A 12,329-nucleotide genomic window follows, 5' to 3' on the forward strand; every position below is an offset into this window, starting at 1 on the left:
CATTAACAAACAGACTCATGTCAGGAGCTGTGGAAGCTAAGCGTCATTATCTTTGAGAGTTCAATGCAGGTTTATAAAATCCATGTTATGAATCTGTTTCAGAATGCTGTCCTCAGTGAGGGCTCTTCTGTTTCATCTGGCACCTGCTGGCTGTCAGGTAGAAGCTCTGACTGAAGTGAGGAGCCTTTTATTATTATAAATATATAGGGTAGCTGAGAGTAAGGCATGAAGATGGTTGCAAGGTCATTTTGCTTACAGACTTGAGTGTGAGGATCTGTGACACGAACCATCACACTTGTGAGTGTGCCTTGGTGGTTTTGTGTAGCTTGCTGAGAGTGAATGCTACACTTCTGAGTGAAGAGTCTGAATGTTACTGGTGTTGGATTGGTGCAAAGGGGAGCCCTGGTCACTGTAAAAAAAAAAAAGGCAACAAAACAATAGGTGGGACCTCTGAGTTATTTTAAATATCTTTTTAGTATTATTGTTCACTCTCCAGGCAACCAGTGTGAGGTATTCTGTCACCATCACGGATCAGTGTCTGCAGCCAGTTTCAGCAATCACTTAGTCTTCAGCAATCCGCAGAGTGTACAAACTGTTAGCTTTGGCTCTGCTTTCTGCTTCTAGAATAATTGAAATATTTCTTACTTAAGGCATCTGGGTTGTTTTTGGAAGGTGGAGAAGAAGGCAGATGCGCTGCCGTCTGCCCTGGTTGTGTCTGGGCCAGGCGGGGTGGCCCGAAGGACAAGGTGTGCCCGGCCGGGGGCCGCTGCTGCCTTCGGGGCCGCGCCCCTGCCCCGCCGGCTCTGGGCTCTGCGGCCGCGCGGCCTTCGGCTCCTGCTGCACGGCTTTGTTCCCCTCCTGGCTCTGCTCGGCGCAGAGAATTTACCTGAAGCTTGCATAGCGAGCCGGTCACATGGACAGACCGTGCCAGATACAGCTCGGGCTGAAAAACTGAATTTGTCCTCCCTCTCTCGCTGCTCTTGTGCATTCTGTTGCGGTGCATGAGCGCGAGCTCGGAGTTCCACGGCACAAGGGAGAATGAAGGTAACTGCTCCTAAAGCGTCTGCTGGCCGGGAGCTCTGACGGCAGGCAGCCGGGTGAGGGTTTGCTGTGCTCCGCTCCGGCACCGAGGCAGGCTGGAATGGAAACACTGCTTGGGTGGCGCTGCCAGCCGTCCCTGGGGCCTGCTACTCCCTCCGTGGCCTTTGTGGGTAGAAAATGTACTTGATAAACTATGTTCGTACCATTTGTTTATTAGAGGCATTTCAGAATATTCTGTAAATATTTGTGCCTGACACTGTTGGCTGGCAGGATATTGCTTTTAGCTCTTTGAACTGCAATTACAGTAAGAGTTCTTTGCTGGTGTTTCAAGTGAAGATATTCTTTAGAGGAAAACTAAATATATTGCTCAAGGATTTCCCTCCTCCCACCCCGTGTTAACAAGGTTTAGATAAGCAAAAAAAACCCAAACAAATCAGTAATCAGCTACTACAATTAGAAATTCTTAATGGTTAACTTGCAAGTAGAAAGAAAACAAGGACTCAAAGACACTGTGAATTTAAGAGCCACCAGAGAAACTGGTATTTTAACTCATTTAAGATGAGCAGAGATTTGACTTTTGTTATTGCTGACTAAGCAAATATCTATGACCTGAAAATAAATATGAAAGCCTTTGTGTTATATTCAGTTTAAGGTACTTGTTTAATCTAAAATTTATCTGGCTGCAGACAGCTCAGGAAAGCTATATTTAAGGCCATCAGAACAGAATGGAGCAGTGCATGCCACTGTGACAGAATTCAAAGTCAAGCTGTAGGGTTGCAGCTGAATTTAAAAATAAACAAGAAGCTTTTGTGTTTGCAAATTGTTTGTGCTGCTTTTTAAAAGAAGAAATCTCAGCACTTGAGGACTGGATCTCAGGTTTAGGCTAACAGGTACTCATGGTTAGAGGCAGCATCTTCTGTACTAATTCAGTTTACCAAATCTGATGTTTCTGTGGTCTAGGAAGCTTTTAAATCTGACTTAAGGTGTTGGGTTTTTTTAGACATCTACTAAAAAGGGTACAGTTGAAGGCATATTACCAGTGTTACTATTAAAAACCACAAAGCATGGTTTTACCTCAGAACCTGAAATAAAACAGGTTTGTTTGGAGGCTATAATTAGGAAGTGTTTAGCTGTTCTAAATAATGGAGAAAATAAGCACAGTAGCTTTTCTATGAATTGCATTATGCTTGCTCCATATTTTCTGCCTGGAGATAGGTAATGTGGAATTTCCATTAACTGCTGGAAATAGGTAATGTGTCACAGTCTGTTGCACGAAGGTGCCCAGCTAATGATGTTTCTATAACTATGTGGAAAGAGCTGTTTAAGATGATGGTTTTGAAGGAAAAAAGTAACATTCAACACAGAAAAGGTACGCGAGTTTGAATGTGAGTGGGTGAGTGGAAAGGAAAAGGCTTTGCAATCCCTCCTCAAAAGCATGAGGCGAGGGAGTTGTATTTCAGAAATACTCGCTGTGTTGTGAGGCCTGGCAGTGTAGTTCACTAATTAACAAGTAACAGAGCGAGTGGAATAGTGCAGCTCTTGACACACGCTCGTTTGTCACTGAGCACTAAAAACTGCTGTAGCCTCCTCAGCTGGCAGAGGAACATCACTGTCGGTCTTCTGCAGGTCTTTTTTGACTTTGTATTCTGTTGCTAAATGTGTGAAACATAGCAGGAAAACTCTGAGTATTTATTTTTTAAAATTTGGTGTGAAGCTTCTGACCATCCTGAATGTGGCAGCACAGTCAGGGTCTTGTCAGCACTTTGTGAGCCAGTGTGTCACCTGACACAAGGCTAATGCAGTGGTGTGCAGGGGATTCACAAACTCCCCTGTGTTGATTCATGCTTGGACACCAATAAGGCAATAACGCCTAAGAAAGTTTCACAAGATTCAGTCTTTAAAGCCATGAGTGGGCGTGTTTGTGATGACTTTTCTACCCATTTTATGCAGCAGTTGTTTTGCATAGAGAAACTCTGCTTACTCCTCAGTCTGTGTTGATGTCAGTGAAAAATGTTTGGAAAAACTCTCATCAACCTGGCTAAATCCTGCTGTGTGCTGACAGAGCATATCTTCTGGCATAGTGTGGTGTTGTTGTAGGTGGGATAATTGTGCTGGCAGAATAACTTCTCCTATTGGCATGTATTGTATTTCCAGCATAGGTACAGCGTCAGATGTACTTTAAATGACTGGCATTCAGCTCTTTCTTGCTTTGTGCTTTCAAAGTAGTGTTTACACTATTTACAGTGCTAGTGGAGTCTGCCTGTAAATGCTGCTGGATCATTCCCCTACTCCTGTGCTGAATGGGCTCTATCTTTTCAACCTGGTGGTTTTTATTTATTTATTTTCAGCTGGACTAGAATAATGTTTTCCATTAATTTTTTTTTCCAAAGACACATCAGTAAGATTTAAATTTTCACCTAGTGTAGTCATAAGCAAAGATCTGTGACTAGTCCGTTGTCTTTGCCTTCCTTTTATAATGTTCTCCCTTCATTTTACATTAAGTTCAGCTGTGAGATAAGTTTCATGGTACTTCTGCCATTTCCTGACGCCAATGGTTTTTCTGGACGCAGTGAGTTTCCTGTCTGGAAGCTACAGGCAGTGTTTCTGGCAGGATGGAGTATTTTTGCTTCCCTGGCTAGACCTTTCCCTGTCTTTGTTTTTGTCTCTTTTCTCTCAGTTGTTCTTTTTTTTTTTTTTTTTTTTTTTTTTTTTTTTGTTAATCTTGGGCTGTATTTGATGTTGCAGCAGTTAATTTAGAACTAATATTGCAAAAAAACTGACATGTTGATTTGAAGTATATCCATGCAGGATTTTTCAGTTAATGTACTTGGCAGAATAAATTAATACGTCAGGCTGCAGGAGAATTTGAATGTGTTTTGCTAGGTTTTGACCTAATCTCACGTCTTGAGTGAACAGGAGCTGTTGGTTAGGCTGGTGCAACTTTGTACCTGACCTGAGGGCAGTTTCACAAGTTGTGGCATTAGCCATAACAGAGTTCAGAAAACTCTGTCATAGTTTCTGTCTGTATCCCTGACTTGCTGCTGCTAGAATAGACAGGCATGAATTATTCACTCAGTCATCCAAGCTTTTCTGAAAGTTTTCTATTTAATTATATTTACCAAAAGTATTAATTCTCTGTAATGCGATATCCGAGAAGACCAAAGCAGGGCAGTTGTTCAGTTCTCAAGGGCTGAGATACTGGCAAAGTAAGTTACTGTGAGTTGTCACTGCGACTTCAGAAACTGACCAAGTTCTTATCCCCGTGGTAAGGTCCTGTTAGTCAGCCTAACCTGATGTCTTACCTGGACAGCCTAACCTGGAAGAATTCAAAACTCTTACTAACTTTTTAGCAATTCTAAATCCCTTTTAATTAGTTTACTTTAAAAGTTTTATGCAAAGTATATCTGTATATACGGGGGAGGGGGGGTTAAATAGTAAAATAGCACCAAATGTTTAATCAAGTAATCCATTAATAGCTCCCAAGATTTCTTAGTTGGAGGCAAAGCTATTTCAAGATTGTGGGGGAGGAGGATATTGGTGTTTGTGAATTGTTTTTCTATATTTTTTCTTTGTCTCCCTTGCCTCCAAAATAGAGGTTGATTATGCCAGAGATAAAACAGAACTGGGAGATGCTGCCAGTCAGACAGTCAATAATATCTTCCCTCAGTGCAGGACAGAAACTCTGGCTCTTGCTGAATTTAAAAATCATTAGGAGCCAGGAGCTGCAATCTGTAACCTCTTATATATCCCCTCAAGCTGCTGTCTCTGGTATGCTGTTCAAATTCTGTTTGTGTGCTCTGTCCAGTACTCCTGTTCATGGTTCCAGAACTGCAATATTTGTCCCATCTCATTTCTTGCTATGCTTTATTTCGTTTGTGTTTGTAGTGGAGCAAACTTGTAAGCCTGCTTGAAAACAAAAGCTTGTCAGAATTCAGTATGTAGCCATAGCTGTTTGACCAGACAAAATTACAGGCCTGAAATTAAATCTGCTTATTCTGGAAATCTGTTGGTATTGGTCATTTTCATTATGGAACATTTTCTGTAGGAATGATCTCAGCATTCGAGAGTGTTGCAATGTTTTCCACTTGCAGGGATGGTGACACTGCAGGAAACAAAAACTGTCTTTTGTTATTTCACTGGTGTATGTGTTTAATTATTTTGCAATGTATAGTGTAGAATAAAAAGCAACTGCAGGAATGAAAGTATTAATACAGATAGATTAAACCTCTTTTTTTGGCACATAGTAGACACAGCTTGTGCAGTTTTTAAATCTCTTAGTGTTCCACTTTTCAGACTAGCTAGTAAAATATTTTAGAACAATACTTATTTCTATGTATCTGTATCTATGTATAGATATATAAATCTCTCCACAACATTCAGAAGTGAACATACATGCCCATCATTGCGCTGAGAGAACACATTCAGTTACTTTTGCAAGAAAAGCATAGTGTGAGGATTCTAGTGATTAAAGGATTTAAGTAGTTAAACGTTTTGGTGATTTTTGTTTTGCTTCCTTCTTGGTTTTGTTGTGTTTTTTTCCCTTCAGTGTTTCCAAGCCTTTGGTTTCCTCTTGGCAGAGTTTGGTGTACATTTGTTTGCAGAAGGCACCACAGTGCACAGGAGAAGCTTTTGACACGCAAGAGAATGCGTGGTTGAACTAAGATTGCTCTGCTGAGTTAGATAAGGGAAAATTGCAAATAGTCTTACTGGCAACAGACACAGGCCTGCAGATACACAAATAGAAAGCATCTCTCCACTGAGTTCTTAGCTTTGGTTGACCACTGCACACAACATACCCAGATTTAATGCTGCTGACTTGGAAAATAAATGTTTTTAGAATTTAAGGAATTCTTTCCCTTTTGCCACCAGACTGAGGGAGGCACTTTGGGTGTACTCTCTTCTTTACAGGCATTATCTGCAAGAGGAACAGCTTTGCCAATCATTTGTTCAGAGACTTTCAGAATGAGCTGAGCAGCTTGCGAGACTTCCTTTCCTAATAGCAGCTGTCATGGACACATGATACAGGATGTATTGCTCATAAATTTCTAAGGAAGAAGCATAACTTTTTTTTTTTTAATAAGCTGTTGAAGATTTTTCTAGCTGTCAGGGTTAGTTTGTCATGTGCTACATACCATTGTGAATTTTAAAACAGAACATTGTATATCAGTTCACTTTTGACAGTTCTGTAGGCTTCTCTGTATTGTAAATACTATCAATCTTTTGATTTTCATGCCCGGTCAGTCTGACTCTCTCAGTCCTTGAGCCCGAGTGGGTTCATAGTCAGTCTGTTTGTGTCATTGTTTTACAAACAATATTGCTTTGTTCTGTAAGGGAAAATAGAATTTCCAGATAATTGACACAGGACCTTAAGGAAAAATAAAGTGCCGTCAGAACAAACTGAGACATGGTAACAGTGCAGTAGAGATAATTTAATCTCTGCCTCACAAATGCTTTTCTCTTAATTTTGTCTAATAGTATCCATGAATATCAGGGGTTTTTAGTAACATTGAATTGAGGAATTATGTGGGCTGAAAGGGGCGTTAAAGATAATCTAGTTCCTGCCCCTCTGCCCTCCATGGGCAGGGATAGCACCCACTAGATGAGGCTGATCAGGGTTCTGTCCAGCATGGCCTAGAACAGGTTGTGGGGAATCTATAGCTTCTCTGGGCAACCTGTGCCAGTGCCTCACTATGCTCTGAGGAAAGAATTTCTTCCTAACATCTAACCTAAATCTCCCCATAAGAAGTCAGGTGAGACTAATTATTAGAAGACTTTCTCTAAAATAACTGACTGCATTGTAGCAACTTACATATGTTAAAGCAACTCCTGTTGCTTCTGAAAGACCCCTTGTACCTCACTTAGCACTTGTCTAATGGTCTGCATGTGCCAAGCTGGCTTATTCCAGAGGGTTTGACTTCTTCTCAAGTTAGGGGTAAGGGCCCTACCCTATTCTGCTTACCATGCTGATGTGGGCATGTCCCAGATTGTGTCAGCACCTTCACTGAGCCCACTGTGAGCTCCAAATAGTGAGTGAGTGCTTGGTATGGTACTTGCTGGGAACTCTGCTCCCAGTCTTTTGGATTTACAGAAGTTAAATAAGTGATATTATGACACTGCAGCTGTTTTTCTGTCCTTGAAAGATGATATGTGAAGTTTAAGTCCTGGCATGGCAAATTTCTAAAGGTTTTGAAAAACTTGAGTTAGTTGTGGATTTGGGAATTCTGTTTTTGGAATAATGGTCTCTGCAGCTATCGATTGTAAGCAGCTATCCATTGTAAGCATAAAGAAATGAGATGTAATTAACTAAATGATCATGTGATTTTCACTCTGGAAAGGATTTACTACTAGTAGGAGCAACTCCAGTAACTTTTGTAATAAATATTCTTCATGCTATAAGAAAAGCATTCACGTACATAGCTCTTAGAACAAAGCAGGATAAAAAGTAAAAGATACCTTCCTGTGAAAGTGTCTGAATAGTAAGACTTCCATAACATGTAAATTACCATATTGGCACTCTTTTTTGAAGGAGTAAAGTCATAATGAAGTAAAATTTACATGAGCATCTATTTAAAGTAGTTTTACACAGTTCAGTTTGATTTAAATTAATTATTTAAGAGGCTTTGACGACTGTTTTTTGCATCCTGTATGTCATACTGTAACAAATCACTGCAAATGTTTAATAAGTATCTGTATGTTTGAGTTTGTGTTAAATGCTTGAGAAATCTTCTGATACAAATTTGTTAACTTTCTTTTGAAGAATTAACTGTTCAATTTAGTCCAAATACTATCAAGCCTTTCTTTCACCTTTTATTAGAAATCAAAGTCAGAAGACAATAAAAAATGCCACACAAATTAAGTTGAAGTGTCTTTACAGTCTTTGAAACTCCACATGGAAAATGTTTCTATTCTTTTTCTTAGAATATGAAGGGAAATATACTGAAGGAGTCATAAAGCTATTCTGCTAATTGTTGCAGTAAAGCATGTCACCTGCACAATATGCATTTGCCTAATACAGTGCGCTGCATTGTGTTACCATTAAAGGATTTATTTTTCATCTTAGTGCATATAAGGTTCTGCCAGCACCTTTGTTGTTTCAACATAATTTCCATTTGTTTTCTTCCAAGTTGCAAAGTGTTGGTTCTGCTTGTACTAAATAATCTGTAATAAAAGTAACAGTCCTAACATGCCCTGACACCATGTGCATTGACATGACTATGGTGAGATGTTTTTCATGGGACAGAGTGTTGCAGAAGCACATAGATGTCAAAATTTAACCTTGTCTAAGATGTTAAACTTTTCCAGGCTGTTCATCACTCTTTTAACTCAGTAATGCCAGATGTATACTTGAACCTGAGGCATGTGTAAAGTGAGTAGGGATGTACTCTTTTAGAAATCTTCAGGCAAAAGTGTTTGTATTTTCTCCCCAGTTTAAACACTGCTGTGGAATGAGCTGACATTTAAAGGATGGCCATTGAAATCAGGTACTTGTTTGCCGTTTTAAAATCCTGTGTGTTGGTATTTAATTGAGTAGCTTCAGCTCTTCCATATTTTTGTTTTACATTTTATTCCTCTATGTTTATAGTTCTTAGACAATGGATTAAATGAAAAGGAAAACCTGTTTTTTGATGCCTCTTTTAGATGATTACTGATGTCTCTATGTTAACAACATTGCAGCTTAGAAATTTTAGAATTCTGTGTGATTGGTAGGAGATGCTTATTGGAAGAGGGAAGCAGAAATTCTCTGTGATGGTGATTGAAATTCAAGCTCTGAAGGTTTATTTGTTTTTTTGGTCTTTTGTTTTACATCTCTGTTTAAGCTGGATCAGTCCATTTCAGAAAGCAGCTAGAGAGCACAGATGTTGGGAATTGTAGATGTCAGAAAGGAAGCCATTAGGAGTCAGTTTAATCAAGAAGCAGCTTTCAGTATGCTGACAGAGTTGGAGGAGCAAATGCCTAAGATGAAGAGAGTTTGTTTGGAACAGAAGTCTAGATGTACTATTTAAGCATCAATTACATGAGGGAATATTTAAGGTGTTTAGGGAGGCTGTAGTTACATCTATGTTTATGGTGGGTTCTCTGCTTTCCGAGCTGATGTTTGAGCCTGCCTTTGTTTTGCACACGTGTGAAGCTGTTTGCCCTGATGGCAGACTTTTTGCCCCAGACTGGGCATGTAATGGAAGAGTAGGCAGCATGCTGAGCTTGTGCTCTGGTGTGTTTGGAGGACAGTTAGCAGCATGAGGGAACTGATCTCCCCCAGCAGCTGGGCTTATGGGGGTAGGCGTTTGTCACTCTTTTCTTGCAAAATCAGCAGAGTTATTCTCAGCTGCACTTAGGGCATTTCCAAAGTGTTTTGAAATTGGTGAGAAAAGCAAAGATTGTGCCATGGAGAGCCATATGAGAAGATACTCATCCCCCCAGTCATCTCTTCAGTTGCAATCTTCTCCCTTGGCAAGATTATTCCCTTCCTTTCCCTCTGCCTCCATTATAAGGTCACCAATAGCATTTACTTAAAGGAGCATGGTCAAAAAGAACTATTAAAGGCATTTAGCTGGATGCTTATTAGGTTTCCCCAGCAAATACTTCAGGCAGGGTTGCACAAGGAACAGATACCAGCTTAATACTGAGTTTCAGGTAGTTGCAACTCTAAATGTCCTTTATGCATCTTCAGATGACAACGTGTGTTTGTGCTGTGGCAACTGGTGTTTTGTGGTAAGGCTGTGGCACGAGCAGAACGCAAAGCACGGCTGGAATTGGGATTTGTGGTAGGGCTTTGGGCATGGCGGGGAGCCAGAAATACGGTTTTTCTGTAGTCAGTAAGTGCTTTTGAGGAAATGTTTAAAACAGTGGTGAACTTTAAAGTTTTAGGATTTGCACTCTCTCTTTTTTCTGTCCATTTGCTGTTGCCCATGTTAGTTTCTTGTGTGTGTTGACCGAGTTCATACTGGTCAGTGAGAGTAATGCAAAACTTGCAATGTATGTTGCCTCAAAATCAGATTGTTTATTACTACCATAGTTTGTGGGTCTCAGCTCATTTCAAGTAGTTGGATTTCCGAGCTTCAGTTTGCACACAGCGTATCCCCTTCATGTGAACTCGTTGTTACTGGAATAATGTGAGCATTGTGTTCTCTGGCTGTACAAAATCAAGTATTTTTTACTTATTTTGTCAGCAGAAACATGCAGATGCTGTGTTGGGTTGGGCAACATGAGAACTGGCCAGTGCTCCAGATTGCGCTAGTAAAGCTTTTATGGTTTTGTGCAGCTCTGATCATTATTAGCATTGTAACATTTGTCTTCATTTTTTCCTCTAATAAATCATCTGCTGAATCTTTTCACTTCAGCAAAGTCATCTTTGAACGTCACTAGAATGTCAGTCCAAAATTACTATATAAGGAAGAGCTTGGCTTTTGAAACTAGTTCTGTGCGTTTAAATCTAAAGAGCATAATTGATGATTGTCTGAAATGACTGGCAACTTTTCTTTTCAAAAGTCCTGTCAAAGTTTAACTATTTTCCTTAGAAGAGCAATCTGCTCTTTTAGAGAGACTGCTTATCAGATCCCATTATGCAGAGAGAACTATGAGATGTACTGGTCTCTTTTTTTAACATCATGGGAGAATCTTTGTTTATTTAAAAAGAAAAAAAGTACAACTGGTTCATCACCAGAACTGCTATTTCTTGATTTTGTACATCTGTTGGAACTGGCAGAAATGCTGTAATAACACATTCTTTCCTCTCCAGAGAAAGGGAGGAGGGGAAGGTTTGTAGTCATACACTTGGCTGTGTTACTGTGTTTACTTCCTACCTTTTTCTGTTTTATTTTAAAAAACAAACAAAACCACAGCCCCTCCAAAAAAACAAACAGCAGCAGACTTTTTGCCTGAAATTAATGCTTTGCTTGCTGTTCATTTTGTTCATGAACTCTCCTGATTTAGGAGGTTGGCACTTTCCGCTGCCCTCGTGGTGTCTGTGTGAACATACCAATGTTAGTAATTATCCAATTATAAAAATGCTTTTAAGGTTATTCTTGCACTTCTGAACATACAAATTTAATTGTCAGCAATGGACTGTGTCTGTAGTACATTTCAGACATGGTCTATCAGTTGTGTCTGTCTATGATATAACATAATACCAAGATCCTGGAGAGAAGGACATCTTCTGTGAAAATTATGGAGTAGTTTTTTTTCAGTTTCACATTTTTTTATTTTTTTAGATCAGGGAATGTTTTAGTTCATTTAATGAGAAACAGCGGCTGCAAAATTATTAAATTTGTTTTGGGAACAGGAGCAGGTAAAGCATCCAAGATGGGTTTTTTTGACTAAAAACGTTCCCTTAGGAGGGAAGGAAGAGTATGTTATGTTCTTGAAGTATTTATACTCTTTTAGACTCAGAGTAAGCTTTTTTTTTAATATGTTCACAGCAAGATTTTCCTTTATTAGGAAAAAAAGAAGAAAGACGAAAGCAGTAATAATTCAGCATTTGAAAAATAGAATATGGTGGCTTTTTAATTCTAAAAGGACTCTAGGGGCTCAGAATGTAAGATCTCTTTTTATCAAAACCAGGAGAAGTACATATTTTTTGGTAGGGGTTTTTGTGGGGGGGTTGAGGTTTTTCCCTTTTTTTCTCTTGTCTTCAGTGTTCGCCCTTGAGGCAGGCGGTGTCCGTGCGGAGTGCTGCCATACCTGGTAGTGGATACCGAGTGCTGTAGTCGTGGCTCCCGGCTGGTGCAGGCCCGGCAGCTGCCTGTGGCTGTGTCAGAGGGCCCAGCCCGGCTCTGCTGAGAGGGACAGCCGGGGGCTATTTCTGTGTTTCCTCTTTGGAGAGGGATTCCTGTTTCCGCTGCTGCTGAGCCGTCCCCTGAAACTTCCCTAGTCTTGACCCAAGCAGCTCAGCGATCCCTTCCGGAGGCTGCAGCACGTGTTTGGATTTGTGCCGGTCTCTAAGGGCTGTGCAGACTGCTTAGCTCTTATAAACACAGGCATTCATCTCTACATTCCTTTGTTCCTACCTTTGGACTTAGTTTTAGTATCCAGTTTCTGATTTTATCTTTTGGTAAGGTCATAGAAACCCATTTACACCTTTCTGTGGGGTTGGTAAACACTGAGGAAAGAAAGGATGGCAGTAGTTTTGCAGGACAGTAGCTTTGCGTGAACATTTGCAACACTGGTGCAAATGTCTTTCATTCTTCTGTTATTGATGCAGTTCACCAGAAGTTTAAAAAATTCCTCTTGTACAGTCAAGCTTCCAAGAAGTGGGAATAGTTGCACGTTTGGGGAGAGCTTAGTGGTTTTGG

The 12,329-nt window shown here is 40.1% G+C and overlaps 1 protein-coding gene across 1 annotated transcript in view; it reads left to right on the plus strand.

The window, feature by feature from the left end:
- The window catches only part of RNF19A (ring finger protein 19A, RBR E3 ubiquitin protein ligase), a 57,189-nt gene that overhangs the window by 22,802 nt on the left and 22,058 nt on the right, over positions 1–12,329 (plus strand). The window lies entirely within an intron of this gene.

This window comes from Melospiza georgiana, chromosome 1 (genome assembly GCF_028018845.1).
Source record: "Melospiza georgiana isolate bMelGeo1 chromosome 1, bMelGeo1.pri, whole genome shotgun sequence".
Taxonomy (NCBI): Eukaryota; Metazoa; Chordata; class Aves; order Passeriformes; family Passerellidae; genus Melospiza; species Melospiza georgiana.